Genomic DNA, 15,600 nt, shown 5'->3' with positions numbered 1-15,600 from the left:
TCCTGCCTCAGCCTCCTGAGTAGGTGGGATTACAGGCGCACACCACCACCACACCTGGCTAATGTTTTGTGTTTTTAGTAGAGATGGGGTTTCACTATGTTGGTCAGACTGGTCTCGAACTCCTGACCTCGTGATCCACCCGCTTCGGCCTCCCAAAGTGCTAGGATTATAGATGTAAGCCACCATGTCAAGCCTACTTACTTATTTTTATTTATTTATTTATTTTTTTGAGACGGAGTCTCACTCTGTCGCTCAGACTGGAGTGCAGTGGTGCAGCTCTCAGCTGTGCAACCTCCGCTTCCCAGCTTCAAGAGATTCTCATGCCTCAGCCTCCCAAGTAGCTGGGATTACAGGCACACGCCACCACACTTGGCTAATTTTTGTATTTTTAGTAGAGATGGGGTTTCGTCATGTTGGCTAGGCTGGTCTCAAACGCCTGGCCTCATGTGATCTGCCTGCCTCCCAAAGTGCTGGGATTACAGGCGTGAGCCATCACGCCTGGCGCTGTCAAGCTATGCCCCTCATCTGTGGAACGAGCCCCAGTGCTGACCCTGTACCTGTGGCCTTGCCTTATTTTTGCCTTCTCAGTTAACTGCTTGTGGAACGGGTATGGGGTGAAGGAATGGGAGAAAATCTTGGGGTAGAAAGTAACACTTGGCTCAGTGAGGGCGAGGGGACAGTGTTTTCTAGGCTTGCTGACTTCTGCTGGTGGGAGTGGGATCAGGAGAGAGCCTTTGTGGCAGGTGAATTCCCAGAGAGGTTGGTCCCGACTGGAGTCTATACTGAGTTTTCTCCCCTCTGCACATCCATTGTCAGCTGATCTGAGACTCCTGAAGAAAGGAAAGCCGAGAGCACTGGCTGCCACTGAGGGAACTGTGGGGAGCGCCAGGCTTCTCCCAGGCTGCAGGGATGCATTTGGTGAGCAGGGCTCCCATACAATGAGGGGAAGAGCTTTGAAATGTCCCTGGAGAGCAGGTTCTCAACTGAGCAAGCTCAGAGTCTCTGCAGTGCTCGTTGCCATGGCAAACAGCCATTCACAGAGAGCCAAACAGATCATTCCAGAACTCCCGCCCCACCAGTTACCCTATGACCCAGCACCGTGAAGAAGCTGAGCCTCCATCCCCAATCTGAGCACGATGTCTGGCCTTGCCTTTGATTGGCAGGGCCCACGCTGCTGCTTCTCCCTCACCCCACTGCTCTGCAGGAAAAAAGTGCAGCGTTCTGCTTCTTACAACCCCTTGGCCTTGGAAAGAGCAGTTCCTCTCCACGCAGATCACCAAATGCCAGTCCTGAGCCATTTGCCTAGGGGTGTCCCTGCGGGCCTTGCAGGTCACCACATCAAACACGTAGGAGCAACTCACAGGCCAGTGATGGAAGTTCAGTTACTGTTTTGTGGGGCCAACCAGAATGTCAATTTTTTTGGATGCTGGGTAGGTAGAATGAGGTATAGTAAACCAAGGGTCTAACACAGGGCCTGGCCCCAGGTAGGTGCAAAATACATGCTTGTTTCTGTTTCTATCTTTATGTGCACGCACCCTAGTTCTTTGCTCTCTCTTTCTTGAAAAGCTTTCTTGAAGCTTGAAAGAAAGCCTAGAAGGCTTCCTGGAGGTGGTGTTCCTATACCCAAAGTAGGATGTATTAATATCTATTTTCCATTAAAATAATGCTCTTATTGTTTAGAGTGTCTCCTGTCTCCTATGACAGGCACAGTCTGTATGCTGTCTCATGTAATTTTTGTTTCTTTTTTTGTGAGACGGAGTCTCCCTGTGTCGCCCAGGCTGGAGTGCAGTGGCGTGATCTCGGCTCACTGCAACCTCCACCTCCTGGATTCAAGCAATTCTCCTGCCTCAGCCTCCCGAGTAGCTGGGATTACGGGTGTGCACCACCACGCCCGGCTAATTTTTTTTATGTTTTTAGTAGAGACGGGGTGTCTCATATAATTCTTATTGCAACCCTTTAAGGGTTCATTATTTCTATTTTTCAGATAAGGACATTCAGATGAGACTCAGATAAATTTATTTACCCAAAATCACCCAAAGTTATTTGAACCGGGTGGTCGGACTGTGGAGCTTGGACATTGAACATGCAATACATGTTTGCATGATGCTGGTGTCTGTATTTGCACTGGGCCTCCTCCCAGTGCCCCTTCACACCCCCAACCTTTCCTGCTCTGACTCCTTGGAGCAATCACGTCTGGCTCCCCCGACGGACACTTGGCCTCTTCCTGCCTCTGCTCCCTTTTAGCTCTTCTCTGCTTTCAGTAAGGCAATGACTGCATCATCCAGCCACTGAACCGCACTGTCCAGTCCACTGAATAAATATGAAAAGAGGAGGGAAGAAAGGAGACAAGTTTGGGTGTGAGACCTACTGGGACCACAGTAATCCCAGCTGACAGGCTCATGGGAAGGGCGAAGGCCTCAGGACCAGGGGAATGGGGCAGGTGTGGCCCTGGCAAGGCCAACCAAATGACCTGCCGTCCAGGCTCCAACGGATGTGGGAAGCTCTGGGCAGTCTGGGATGCAAGCTCCAGCCTCGAGGGAAGAGACTGGGAAACTCCAACAGGATGCTGAGGCCCCCAATAAGCAGACAGTGGGGTCAGAGCAGGGCTCAATGGAGTGCTGGGCAGGGAAACTGAGGCAGGAATCTTGTCCTTTTTTGTGAGCCAACCTAGGGGTCAACTTGCAGGCATGTGACACTAAGGGTGACCTGGAAATATAGGCTTAGGCCTGTGGGCAGCAAGGAGTCATTCTGGCCCCAAGGGCTGGCATTACTGAGGTTGTCAGATACTTGCTGCCCATTAGGATGGTCTCAGACCTAGGTAGGGCTGGGTCTGCAGGTGGGCATGGGTATTCTAGCTTGGGGAGCAGGGAAGGAAATTCAGGTGAGAAGAGGTGAAGACGGTGCCTCTCAGCACCCCATCTTTCCCACACCAGGTTCCTGGCTGCAGAGAGGTCCCCCAAGTCCTGCTCTCCAAGGATATCTCAGAGTTGGTGTTTCCTAGGGTTTAGGAGAGAAGGACCCGAGAGCCTAATTGCAGCACGTTATACTAAAGTGTCAATGACTACTTGTTTTTTTTAAAAAAGGGTCTGAGGACCTCAGAGCAGCCCCTCCTTGGTGTGATGTCAGGGGTGGTGGTGGTGACTCAGCCAGGGGGTGCCATACATGCCAGGAGCCTAACTGGAAGCTTCTTGCTCCTCCTTCACACCCAAAACCAGAGGTCAGGGTTGCAGTTTCCACCAGGGGCTTTTCAATGGTATGATTCACAAACTGCTTCTGAACACCTAGAACATGCCAGCACTTTGTGTGTGCTCCATCAGCGAATATAACAGCTTGTGGGGGTCATGTCCTGTTTTTACAAGTGAAGAATCTTAGAGAAATGAACTAGTTTGCCCAGTCACACAGCAAGTAGGCAGTGGAGCCTGACTCCAGCCCTAACATCTGATGAGACCTCCAGGGCTGTGCTCTGCACCCCGTTGGTGTCCATGTGGGGCTGGCAATGGTCATGTGTCAGAAAGCATCCAGCTGCAGGTCCCCGTGGGGCTGGCAATGGTCACGTGTCAAAAAGCGTCCAGCTGCAGGATGGTGTCAGGAATGATCTCACGTGTGACCAGTTCTGGCCCCAAATGAACCTGGCGCTCCGCCTCTGAAACCCACCCTCCATCCCTGGCGGCCCCCTTCTCTGCTCCCTCTCAGTCCTCCTAGGTCCTTGGCTCTCCCGCCTCCCCCCTGTTTTGACTGCACATTCTCATTCTTCCCTCTCTCTCACCTGACCACAGTGGGAACTGACTGCCCATCTTGGCTTTGGCACCCAGCCTGGGCATGACCTCTGGCATTTGCTCCCAACCCCATGCCTAGAGCACCAGGGAGAGGGGCCTCATCATCTTGGGCCCATGGTGCCAACCAGCTATACACAACGTGCCCAGCCTCCCTCCCTGGTCCATGTAGGGTAGGAGAGACAGAGGAGTAAGTGACAGAGTATGTGTGGCCCTGCAGGAGCCAGGAAGGCTCCTCTTCCTCCTGCCTGACCCCCTCCTTCTGAGGAAGAGGCAAGGCCCCACCCCACAGCACAAAACAAGCCAGAGGCCGCCGCCCTGCTCTCCGGCAGGCACTTGGAGTCCTGATGGCCTCCGCGGGTGCCTGTCCCTATCAGCTCGAGCCTGCTGTGAATTCACACACTGTGACCCATTTCTCCTGGACAGAGGGGCTGGCCCCTGAAAAGCCACTGGCGAGAGAGGGAGACCAGTCATTTGCGCTGGCTGGGGCTCTCTGCTGCCTGGCTCTGTGCGCGGCGTTCGTTATTCCCGATCCCACGGCTCTGCCTGCAGCTGTGGCCGCCTCGCTCCATCCCGCCAGCTTCATTCCACCTAATGACCATTGGCCACCTGCACAGGAAGATAGATGATTGCTGTCACCCAGGCAGGTGTGTGACACGAAGGCACAAACCGAGAACGACAAGGGCAAACGCAGCAGTTGCGGACAGGCCGGGAGCTGGTTCTGCCTCTGGGGGAGGACAGATGCCCTGGTTCAGGTCGTCTCCCGGAATGCAGTTGCCCCTCAGCCTCCTCATCTTTCCTCTCTGCCTCATTCCTGGAAGGCAGCCAGCTCTCCTGCATCAGGACCACCTGGCTGGCGGTGGAGTGGCGCCATGGGCAGCTCCTCTGATCCCTCATCCTCTGCCCGCTGTGGATGCAAGGCGAGGCTGCCCAGTCTTATAATAACCCCAAGCGCTGGCTGCCTGGCCCTGGCCTTCTGCCTTTGGCCTGTTGCTGTCATTACTGTTTCTGCCCTATCTGTTACCAGCATCGGAGAAGGAGGAGCAGCAGAGGGGCAGGGTGGAGGGGCAGGGACATCCCCTCCCATAGGACCCTCTGGTAGGAGAGCTCCCCTCCCGCCAGGTTGTGAAATAGAGTGGCCCAGGACTGAGGGGGGTCACTGGGAGGTGGGCTAGAGGTGGTGCCTTGGTGTCCTGCCTCCCCTGCTCCCTTGAAGCCTCTCCAGGAAAGTGGCTCTGTGGTCACCAGGTGACTTGGGGTGAAACAAGGAGTGGCTCCTGGGGGACAAGGTCTGTTCTTCATTTGTTTCCCCACTCAGAGTCCCCTGTGAATTCCATGTTCCTAGAACTGGTGCACTTGGCATGTTGGCAGTGCCTGGAGAATGAGAATGTCGGTTTCACTGTCACTGTCCTATCACCTGGGTGGGGTGGGGAACAGAGCCTGTCCAGTAGAACTGAAGGACCAACCCGGAGAAGTAGATGCATTGTCAAGTCCAAGGGTGGGGTGGGAGGTGACGGGGCCAAGGACCTCGCAGAACATGAGACCAAGTCAGAAGGTCAGGAGCTGGGAAAATCGAGAAACAGAACTGGTGCAAACAAGGACTCGGTAGCCTGCAACGAGGCTCAGTGAGACGGTGATCTGGCTGTGTGGACCAGAGAGCGGGAGCCTTGCTGAGGGCCAGGAAGGGCCAGGCAGGCAGCCTTGAGCAGAGGTGACAAGTCTCATCTTCACATGGAGTGACACGGCGGGGCGGGACTTTAGAGAACACACATGGTCTAGCAGAGGCTGGTGGGGTCCACTGTGTACCCACTCGGTGCCAGGCCCAGCACGGGATGCAGAGGAGAAGTTGGTGAATGCATGCTCCTTGAAGCTGGAAACCTGCTGTGTTTGTCCGTGTGGGCTGCTGCCACAGAATGCCAGACACTGGGAACTGCATTAACAACACAAGTTCATTTCTCACAGTTTTGGAGGCTGGAAAGTCTAAGATCAAGGCATCGGCAGATTCCATGTCTGGTGAGGGCCACTTCCAGCTCATGGATGGCATCTCACTGTGTCCTTACATGAGGGGCAAGGGGTCCCTCCTGGGCCTTTTATATAAGGAAGCACATCTTACTCATGAGGACTCCACCCTCATGGCCCACATCACCTCCCGAAGGTCCCACCTCCTAATACTATCACCTTGTGGGTGAGGTATTTCAGCCTAGGAATTTGGGGCTAAGGTACAAACATTCAGGCCATTGCATCTGCCCATCTTTTTCACTTATTTCCCTAGCAACAAATAATAGTAGCTAATACTCATTTAGTGCTTAACATATGCCAGGCATTGTTCTAAAAATTTTTTCAACAGTTTTATTGAGATCTAATTCATACGCTATGACTCACTGATTTAAAATGCACAGTCTGGCTGGGTGCAGTGGCTCATGCCTGTAATCCCAGCACTTTGGGAGGCTGTGGCAGGTGAATTGCTTGAGCCCAGGAGTTTGAGACCAGCCTGGGCAACCCCATCTCTACAAAAAAAATATGTATATGTAAAAGTGAGTGGAGTGGGCCGGGCGCAGTGGCTCACGCCTGTAATCCCAGCACTTTGGGAGGCCGAGACGGGTGGATCATGAGGTCAGGAGATCGAGACCATCCTGGCTAACACGGTGAAACCCTGTGCCTACTAAAAATACAAAAAAAAAAATTAGCCGGGTGTGGTGGCGGGCGCCTGTAGTCCCAGCTGTTCAGGAGGCTGAGGCAGGAGAATGGCGTGAACCCGGGAGGCGGAGTTTGCAGTGAGCCACTGCACTGCTGGGCAACACAGCCTGGGCGATACAGCCAGACTCTGTCTCCAAACAAACAAACAAACAAAAACGTGAATGGAGTGTAGAGGTGCACACCTGTAGTCCCAGCTACTCGGGAGGCTGAGGCAGGAGGATCACTTGAGCCCAGGAGTTCAAGGCTGCAGTGAGCCATGATTGTGCCACTGCACTCTAGCCTGGGTAACAGAGCAAGACTCTGTCTAAAAAAAGTAAAGTGTACAATTCAATGGCTTTAAGTATGTTTACAGAGTTATGCCACCATTACTACAATACATCTTAGAACATTTCATTACCCCTAAACAAAACCCTGTATCCACTGGCAGTTCCACTTCCCCTCCTCCAGCCCCATGCAATCACTAATCCACTTTCTGTCTCTCTAGATTTCCCTGTTCTGGACATTTCCTGTAAATGGAATTGTACAATATGTGGACCTTTATGGCTGGCTTCTGTCACTTAGCATAATGTTTTCAAAGTTCATCCTTGTGGTGGCATGTGTCATTACTGCATTCCTTTTTATTGACAAATAATAACCAATTCTGTAGATAGCCTGCTTTTTATTTATCCATTCACCAGTGGATGGACGTTTGGAGTGTTTCTACTTTTTGGTTGTTATGAACATTTGTGCACAAGTTTTTGTGTGGACATATGTTCTCATTTCTTGCTCTCAGAAACTTTAAGAAGTAGGTAATATCATCAGGCCTAAGGCTCAGAGAGGGTCATTAGCTTGGCCAAGTTCACATAACTTGTTGTTTTGCTTTTGTTTTTGTTTATGAGACAGAGTCTTGCTCTGTCACCCAGGCTGGAGTGCAGTGGCATGATCTCAGCTCACTGCAACCTCCACCTCCTGGATTCAAGCGATTCTCATGCCTCAGACTCCCAAGTAGCTGGGACTGCAGGCGTGCACCACCATGCCCAGCTAATTTTTGTATTTTTAGTAGAGACAGGGGTTCACCATGTTGGCCAGGCTGGTCTCGAACTCCTGAACTCAGGTGATCCACCCGCCTCGGCCTCCCAAAGTGCTGGGATTATAGGGGTGAAACACCACACCCAGTGGTGTGAGCAGAGAGAGAAGCCCAGGCAGTCTTTCTCCAGAGCGGAGCCCGCAGCCACTGTGCTCCATCACCTGAAAGACGGCCTGGTGCACTCAGCAGGCGCTTAGGGAATGAGAGGCCAAGTTAGACAGGGCTCTGCTCTCCAGAGACTGGTACCCCGGTTGCCTCCTAGCAGACAGCTTCTCTCTAATCAATCTTCACAGTACTCTCAGGGCTGAAAACACAGAGAGCAGAAGGGTGATCCTGGGCTGGGATACTGGGGGCAGCTGAGCCTAGTTATCTAGAACCGCAAGTAGAGTGGCAAGTGCCGAGGTTCAAGGCCAGGGAGGCGGAAACCCTCATCCTGCCTCCAGGCAAGTCAGGAGCTGATGCTTAACATTAAAGCCCCGGCCGACCCCAGCAGACCCCAGCAGACCCATTTCCCAGAACCCAGCCTGCTGTCCCCGCTGTCTGCAAGGGCAGCCTCAAAGACTTTGCTCACGGTGCTCCTCCCTGCCCTTCGTCCCAGCATCTACTCCATAGGCACTTCCATGTTTTCAGGAGGCGACACTGACTTTCACAAACCAGACAGTCATCAACATGAGCCTCGGAAACAGCTCTGACCCTTTTACTCCCAAATCAAAACCTTTCAGTGTTCACAGAATTAAGTGCAAACCTTTTGCGGGGCACTCAGCACTCTCTGGCCCAGCTCCTGTCTTCCTTCGTGTTCTTGCTTTCAGTGATCTAACCTTTCGTCTCCCCTGCCCACCTCTCCCTCCCCAGCCCAGCATTCTGGGTTCCAGCCTCTCCTCCTTCCCTGTACAAGTTTCTCTTTTGCTTCCCAATCTTTGCTCAAGCTGTTCTCTTGGCCTGGGAACGCTCCAGATCAACTCCCACCTCCTCCAGGAAGCCTTCCTGGTCCCTCTGGCCATAGGCAATCTCTCCCTTCCTCCACTTTGCCCCCATCTCTTGCAGCATTTCTCCCTCATCTGCGGTTTTCAGCCTCATTTGTTTATCTTGTTCCTGGGGGCAGGCGCTAAATTGCCTTTGTGCCTGCTCATTCTGTAGGCCTGGCAGAGTGCTGACACTTAGTAGGTGTTCAATAGATGGGTTGCCAGATTGAGCTGAAAATTTCCAGTGAAAAGAGTTTGTGACTTATGTGTCCTGAGTCACATAGCCACAGACAGCCGAGTGTCCTAATGCCCTTTGTGCCTAGTTCTGGCACAAAGACACTTTCTCCCACGGAGAAACTTCCTAGTCCCACGACTCCCCCAGCAAGTGAGCAGTGAGTTGAGAGTGAGGAAGGCTCCCGAGTGACCTTCTCCATGGTGGCATCGGTCCCTGGCAGGCAGGGTTTAAGGGAGGACTAAATTGGTTTCTACCAATTTAGAGGCTGGTGTCTTGTCTTTTCTTCCTTTCTTCCTATTACTCTTTAAATAAAAGCAATAACTGTGCGGGATATACAAATTTGAACAGTACAGAAAGATCTAGAAAAATGATTAAAATCTCCCTCCTTTTCTGTGACCCCAATCCTCACCCCCAAAGTTTCCTATGTATCCCACCAGAAAAAAGTATGCGTTTATCTGCACAGAAATATATATCATTTTAAACAGTTACATAGGGGAGCAGGATATACACACATTATTCCATATCTGGCCTTTCCCCCATTTATTTAATGATGTATCTTCAGTGTCTTTTACTGAGTCTAGAACTTTGCCTCCTTATGTTTAATCACTGCAGACTATTCTGCTGTATGGATGGGCTGAAATTGATTTGGCCTGCTTTGACCAACTGAGAGTCATTTGGGTGGCCTCCAACTTTTGGAGTGACCATCACGTGTGCACACCTCGATTTTTTTTGTGCATGTATCCATAGGGGGCACCTAGTGGTAGAAGTGCAGAATTAAAGGAAACCTGCATTAGAAATGTCAGCCGAGGCCCGGCGCAGTGGCTCACCTGTAATCCCAGCACTTTGGGAGGCCAAGGCGGGAGGATCACTTGAGGTCAGGAGTTTGAGACCAGCCTGGCCAAGATGATAAAACTCTGACTCTACTAAAAATGCAAAACTTAGCAAGGCATAGTGGCGGGTGCCTGTAGTTCCAGCTACTCAGGAGGCTGAGGCAGGAGAATCGCTTCAACCTGGGAGGCAGAGGTTGCAGTGAGTCAAGATCGTGCCACTGCACTCCAGCCTGGGAGACAGCAAGACTCCGTCTCAAAAAAAAAAAAAAAAAAAGTCAGCAGAATTGCTAGAAAGACTACACCTGCTACTTTCCCACCAGCTGGGTAGAAGGGCATGGCTGGTTTCCCAGCAGGCACCAGTACCTGAGACACCTTTGCCCTTTGTGCAGGGTGTGCCCTTTGTGCTTTGGGGAGCTGTCCTCCTCGGCTCCCTCTCCTTTCCCCTGTCCTGCCTCAGGTTCCGTCTCTGGTCGGGTCTTCAGGCTGCCACGCTCCCAAGTGAAAGCTGAGGCATCAGGTAAGCCTATTGTTTGGCACACAAGACGCTTAACAGTAAATCAATTCAAAAGTAGCCTGAGTTCAAGTGTTCTTTTAAGGTGAACCAATCAAGTTGATCTGGTGGAATTTATTCAGATTTTTGTACCCTCTGAATCTCTGTGTAGAAAAGATGAAGAAGGCCCAGCATGGTGGCTCAGGCCTGTAATTCTAGCACTTTGGGAGGCCGAGGTGGGAGGATTGCTTGAGCCCAGGAGTTCGAGACCAGTCTGAGCAATATAGTGAGATCCCCATCTCTATACAAACTAATAAAATTTTTAAAAAAGCAAAGAGGAATAGATGTTCATTTGAATCAACGTATACAATTTTGGTGGAAGGGCTATGTGTATCTGAGAGCGGCAAGACCAGACCAAGTGATGTAAGGCAAGCAGGTCCAGGATCAGAGGCTCCTGCAGGCTCCATAAGAATGAGGGGCCCTAGGACACAGGCTGTACCTGTGTGAGCGGCCCCTGTCAGCCACCCCACCATGCCCTTTTCCCTTCCCCAATCATGCTCCAGACACGTCTGGACTTTCTTCCAGGCCTTGCTAAGGGCTCATGACCGTCACCCATGCTCTGTCTCTTGCTGGACCCCTCTTTTCTGCCCTCCACATGGCCAGCTCCTTCTTATCTTCGGGTCTCAGACAGGCCTTTCCTCCCTCTATCCTCCTCCCCACTCTTCCAAAGGACACTCTGCCAAGTCCTTCAGAGCATCATTCCGTCCTCATTAACATCTGTTTGTTTGTTTTGTTTGCTGTCTACCTTCCCCGCCATAGGGTGTCAGCACCACCCTCTGCCTGTCAGCGCATTGTCCAGTGCACAGGGCCTCATGCAAGAGTCACTTGGTAGATGTGGAATAAAGGCATGCATCTGGCTGGGGGCAGTGGCTCATGCCTGTAATCCCAGCACTTTGGGAGGCCGAGGTGGGCAGATCACGAGGTCAAGAGATCGAGACCAGCCTGGCCAACATGGTGAAACCCTGTAGGTACTAAAAGTACAAAAATTAGCTGGGCGTGGTGGCGCATGCCTGTAGTCCCAGGTGCTTGAGAGGCTGCGACAGGAGAATCTCTTGCACCCGGGAGGCGGAGGTTGCAGTGAGCCGAGATCGTGCCACTGCACACCAGCCTGGCGACAGAGCAAGACTCTGTCTCAAAAGGAAAAAAAAAAGGCATGCATCTGTGAATGAAAAACCAAATTAGGAAAAGGGAAGGAGGAAAGAAAAAATTAGAGGGGATCTTCAGTGAAAGTAAATAAGTCCTCCGCTTCACCAGGCAGCACCAAAGAGGAGTGTCCACTTCTCCGGGAGATCAGGCTACACCAGCCACTGCCGCTTCCTGACCTAGGAGCTCCTGGTCCCTCTGAGGAGGTGGATCCTGTGAGAGGGTAGTTGCTATGGAGGTGGAGCTGAGAGGTGATTTCTGGCTGCTCCCAAACTATGCCAAAGAGGCAGAGAGATGTGGTAAGTGTACAAGAATGACACAGGAGTTTATGGGAGTTCAATGCCTCTCTGACCAGCCCGAGAATAAAGCATTAGGGAAAAAGGCATTGGGGAGAATTTGCCAGGAATTCTTAGCATCAAGCAGGAGGCTACCCACTTAATGTTTGTTACGGCGTTAGAGGCTGTCCTCAATGGGATAATCAGATAAGCATTTTTCTTTTTTTCCCGAGACAGAGTCTTGTTTTGTCGTCCAGGATAGAGTACAATGGCATGATCTCGGCTCACTGCAACCTCCGCCTTCCAGGTTCAAGCAATTCTCCTGCCTCAGCCTCCCGAGTAGCTAGAATTACAGGCGCACACCACCATGCCCAGCTAATTTTTGTATTTTAGTAGAAATCATGTTTCACCATGTTGGCCAGGCTGGTCTCAAACTCCTGACCTTGTGATCTGCCTGCCTCAGCCTCCCAAGTGCTGGGATTACGGGTGTGAGCCACTGCACCTGGCCCAGATAAGCGTTTTAAACCACTGATACCCCTCATCGCTCTGTTACAGGAGATAACAGATGTAGACTGTCATACACTAGCTACTGAGAAAAATAATTTGAGCTGCCCCCAGGTGGTGCTGCCTGCCAGCCAACTGTTCACTGTGGGCAGTCGCTCTCTTTGTTCAACAGAATATGCACAACTATTTGAAAATTTTACTGTACTTTGTCCATGTTGTTTTACAAAAACAAGTGGAAAGTAGAAAAAAAAAGAGTAATCTCAAAGATAAGCAATATAAGTTTTCTATGCTTAATACACTTGCTTCCAAAATGGAGATCAGTGACCAATCTTTGGGTTCAGTTGAATGCTTACTGGACTTAAGTGGGTCTACTATAGACTTAATGGCAAAGGAAAAGAAAAACATAAAATAAAATGCTATACACATGTAATTGGAATTTAAAACTATTTTGGACCTCTCGGAATCAGGGCCACTACGAGCTAAATGGTGTCTTGTGCAAATTGGGAAAAGGAATTCCTTTCTCTTCTGGATAAGTACAACTCTACATCAGGATACACATGTGGATTTCAGTCTAACCCTTGGTCAGATGCCCTTGTATAGTGTACAACCTTACCAACGGTACAGTGCTGCCTGGGATGGAACAACCACTTATAATGCATAAGTTATTGCACTTCTATACAGTTAATTTGATACATATTTTCATATTTATAAAAGCAGAGGACTGCCAGTGTACAGTTTCTCTGTTCACTTGTTAAATTAGAAGGCTTGTCTCATATTTGAGACATCCCTATGTAATTTGAGAATGCAGGATCAATAACTATGAAAAATTGCCTGAAGGACAAGACCAGGGTTCACATTCCCTTCAGCAATCCTACTGCCTTCTTAGGACAGGAGCTGCTCTTTACCTTGTTTCCTAGTTATTTGGATGGCTTCTTCTTTCTTCTACTAGATTGTCAACTCTCTGAGGGCAAGAGCTGTTTGTCTCATTTGTCTCTTTACTTCTAGCAAACAGTGCAGAAACTTGTGGGGGTTCGTTGATTTCACTTTGATAGACAATGACAAGAATTTCTGCAGTAATTGTTGTTATAATGCAGAAGGGCTGATATATTTTCTCCAGGTGCTTGTACCTCTGAGCTTCTATAGCCTTCTGAGCATATGCAACACCTGGCTAACTGATTTGCTTTTATTTTAGAGGTTGATGGGAAAACCACTCAGACACCAGTAGGTGTTATGGCTCAGGGACATTTGTTAAGTATCAGATGTTACTCAGGACTGAGTCATGCCTTCTCAAAAGGCCTGCAATCAGAGACTGGTGGGTTCTAGTACTTTCGATGAATAGTGCATTTTTTTAGTGGGTTCTTTCCTATCCATGCCTGGGAGCATGGGCTGAGCTTTTGGAATAAGCCAAATGGGAGAAAGGGTCCGAAGTGGGAAGAAGGAAGCACCCACAGTAGCCGTACATGTGATGGGCTTTTGGGCAGCACCACAGACCGTGGAATGGAATGGCTTAGGTCCTCTTCATGAAGGTATAACTCGGGGATACACTTAGGAAAACTGCAGGACCCTCTCAGTTTGCCACACAATGGAGCTGCATCAGCTGGGAGCTGCCTCAAAGAGGAGTGAGTTGTGCTCATTTCCCGAATGTTGCCAATCTGGAAATTATCTTACGTTGGAAAAGCAACGACTGTTCCTGCACTCTCCTCCCATGTCCTGAAAACTTTGATTTTTTAAGGATATTCTGAGAAGAGTAAAAACCCACAGCTGCGGCCAGGTGTGGTGGCTCATGCCCGTAATCCTAGCACTTTGGGAGACAGAGACAGGTGGATCACCTGAGGTCAGAAGTTCAAGGCCGACCTGGCCAACATGGTGAAACCCTGTCTCTACTGAAAATACAAAAATTAACCAGGCGTGGTGGCACATGCCTGTAATCCCAGCTACTCGGGAGGCTGAGGCAGCAGAATCGCTTGAATTGGGGAGGCGGAGATTGTAGTGAGCCGAGATCACGCCATTGCACTTCAGCCTGGGCGACAAGAACAAAACTCTGTCTAAAACAAACAAACAAAGCAAAACAAACAAACAAACAAGAAAACCCCACAGCTGCTCCTTCTAAGCTATGTTGTATGCCGCAGGCCCTTGGGTAATGCGTTTCCACTCCTCCCCAGATAGCATACTACTCATTTTCACTTAATGTCTCTGTTCTTGAAACTGCCCATCTCAACCAATTTTCTCCCATCTCACAGTCAGGAATAAAGCTTACCTTGTTCAGCAAGTGGAGTACAGGCTCTTGGGTGGAGGAAATGTATTCACAATTTACAGATAAACCTCACAAGGTTGTTTCTGACCAGCAGCTGCTTTGAAAGTGACCCTCTCCTCAAACTCCACCAGATTGTGCCGGTTGTGTTCTGTGTTGCCTTTCTCGGCTGCTTTCTGGATCCTCTTGGGCTAGGAACAGTTCCTCTTGGGCTCCATGCTTATTTTCTGTAAAATGAGCAGGAAGTCAATGTCTCCTAAAGTCTTGCCATTTCAAAGTGTGCTCCTGGGACAAGGGAAATCTGCAGCCCTCTGAAACTTGCAAGAAATGCAAAACAAACAAACAAACAAAAAACAACAGCAGCAACAACAACAACAAAAACCCAAACCAAAACAAAACGGAACAAAAAATTCAGGCATTGCACCAGAACTTCAGAATCTGTGTCCCCAGGTGATCAGCTTGTACGCGGAAGGTCGAGAAGAGCTACTCTGAAGTCCCTTATGGCTATAAAGCTTTATGATTCTGTGGGAAGGTATCCTGTAGCAACAGCCAAAACACATTGAGTCCTTAACTCCGTGCCAGGGATTCTTACATGAGCTCATCTCATCATCAGCACAAGCCCGAGGCAGGAGTAATCATGATTCATATTTTACAGGTGAGAAAGCTGACACTTGGCTCAGAGAAACTGGCTTCCTTGGCAGAGGTCACCCAGCTAATTGGGTACAGAGCTCGATCCACTGTCAGGTCAGCCTGACTTCAACCTCCCCTCTATGCAGCGTTGCCTCAGGGGTCCAAGGCCAAGTTTTGGGGAGGAATTGACCTTTGAACTTTGTATTGTCAGATGATGAGTTTGCCAGGTGGTGAGTGGGAGAGAGACATTCCAGGGAAGAAAAGAACCAGACAAGTGGCCCAGGGGCAGGAGAAAGCTGGGCAAGTCCAGAAGGTGGTCTGAGGTTTAGTTTTAACAAAATGAATGTTAATTTGGTATGAGCTTGTTTCTGTTGAGCAGAGGGTGGGAGGAGGGGGAGATAGTCAGGTTACCGAAATTACCAGCAAGTTTAGATGAAATCTAATGACATTTTAATGTGTTTTCTGAAAGTACTGTCCATTGAAATGAAATGTATCACACCAGTGAAGTATATTCGTTGTTCTGGAGGAGGATCATTCTTGTAGATTGACTTTGCTTTTTGTAATTTTGCTGCCAATATGTAAGAAAGGTCAACTTCACCCTTGCTACTTGAAGCAGCTCCAAGTCAATAGAGCCTGGAAGTCTCTCTTTGGAAGGATGGATGTTACCAAGGAATCGTATAGTTG

General features: G+C 50.0%; 1 long non-coding RNA gene across 1 annotated transcript in view; it reads right to left on the bottom strand.

Moving 5' to 3' along the window:
• The window catches only part of LOC144331355 (uncharacterized), a 35,248-nt gene extending 20,517 nt beyond the window's left edge, over nucleotides 1-14,731 (bottom strand). Inside the window, exon 1 of the long non-coding RNA XR_013398426.1 lies at nucleotides 14,293-14,731. This is a non-coding gene — a long non-coding RNA (uncharacterized LOC144331355). The remainder of the gene's footprint in view (nucleotides 1-14,292) is intronic.
• Nucleotides 14,732-15,600: the final 869 nt, after the last annotated feature.

This window comes from Macaca mulatta, chromosome 9 (assembly GCF_049350105.2).
Source record: "Macaca mulatta isolate MMU2019108-1 chromosome 9, T2T-MMU8v2.0, whole genome shotgun sequence".
Lineage (NCBI taxonomy): Eukaryota > Metazoa > Chordata > Mammalia > Primates > Cercopithecidae > Macaca > Macaca mulatta.
This window is presented reverse-complemented; position numbering and strand designations above follow the sequence as displayed.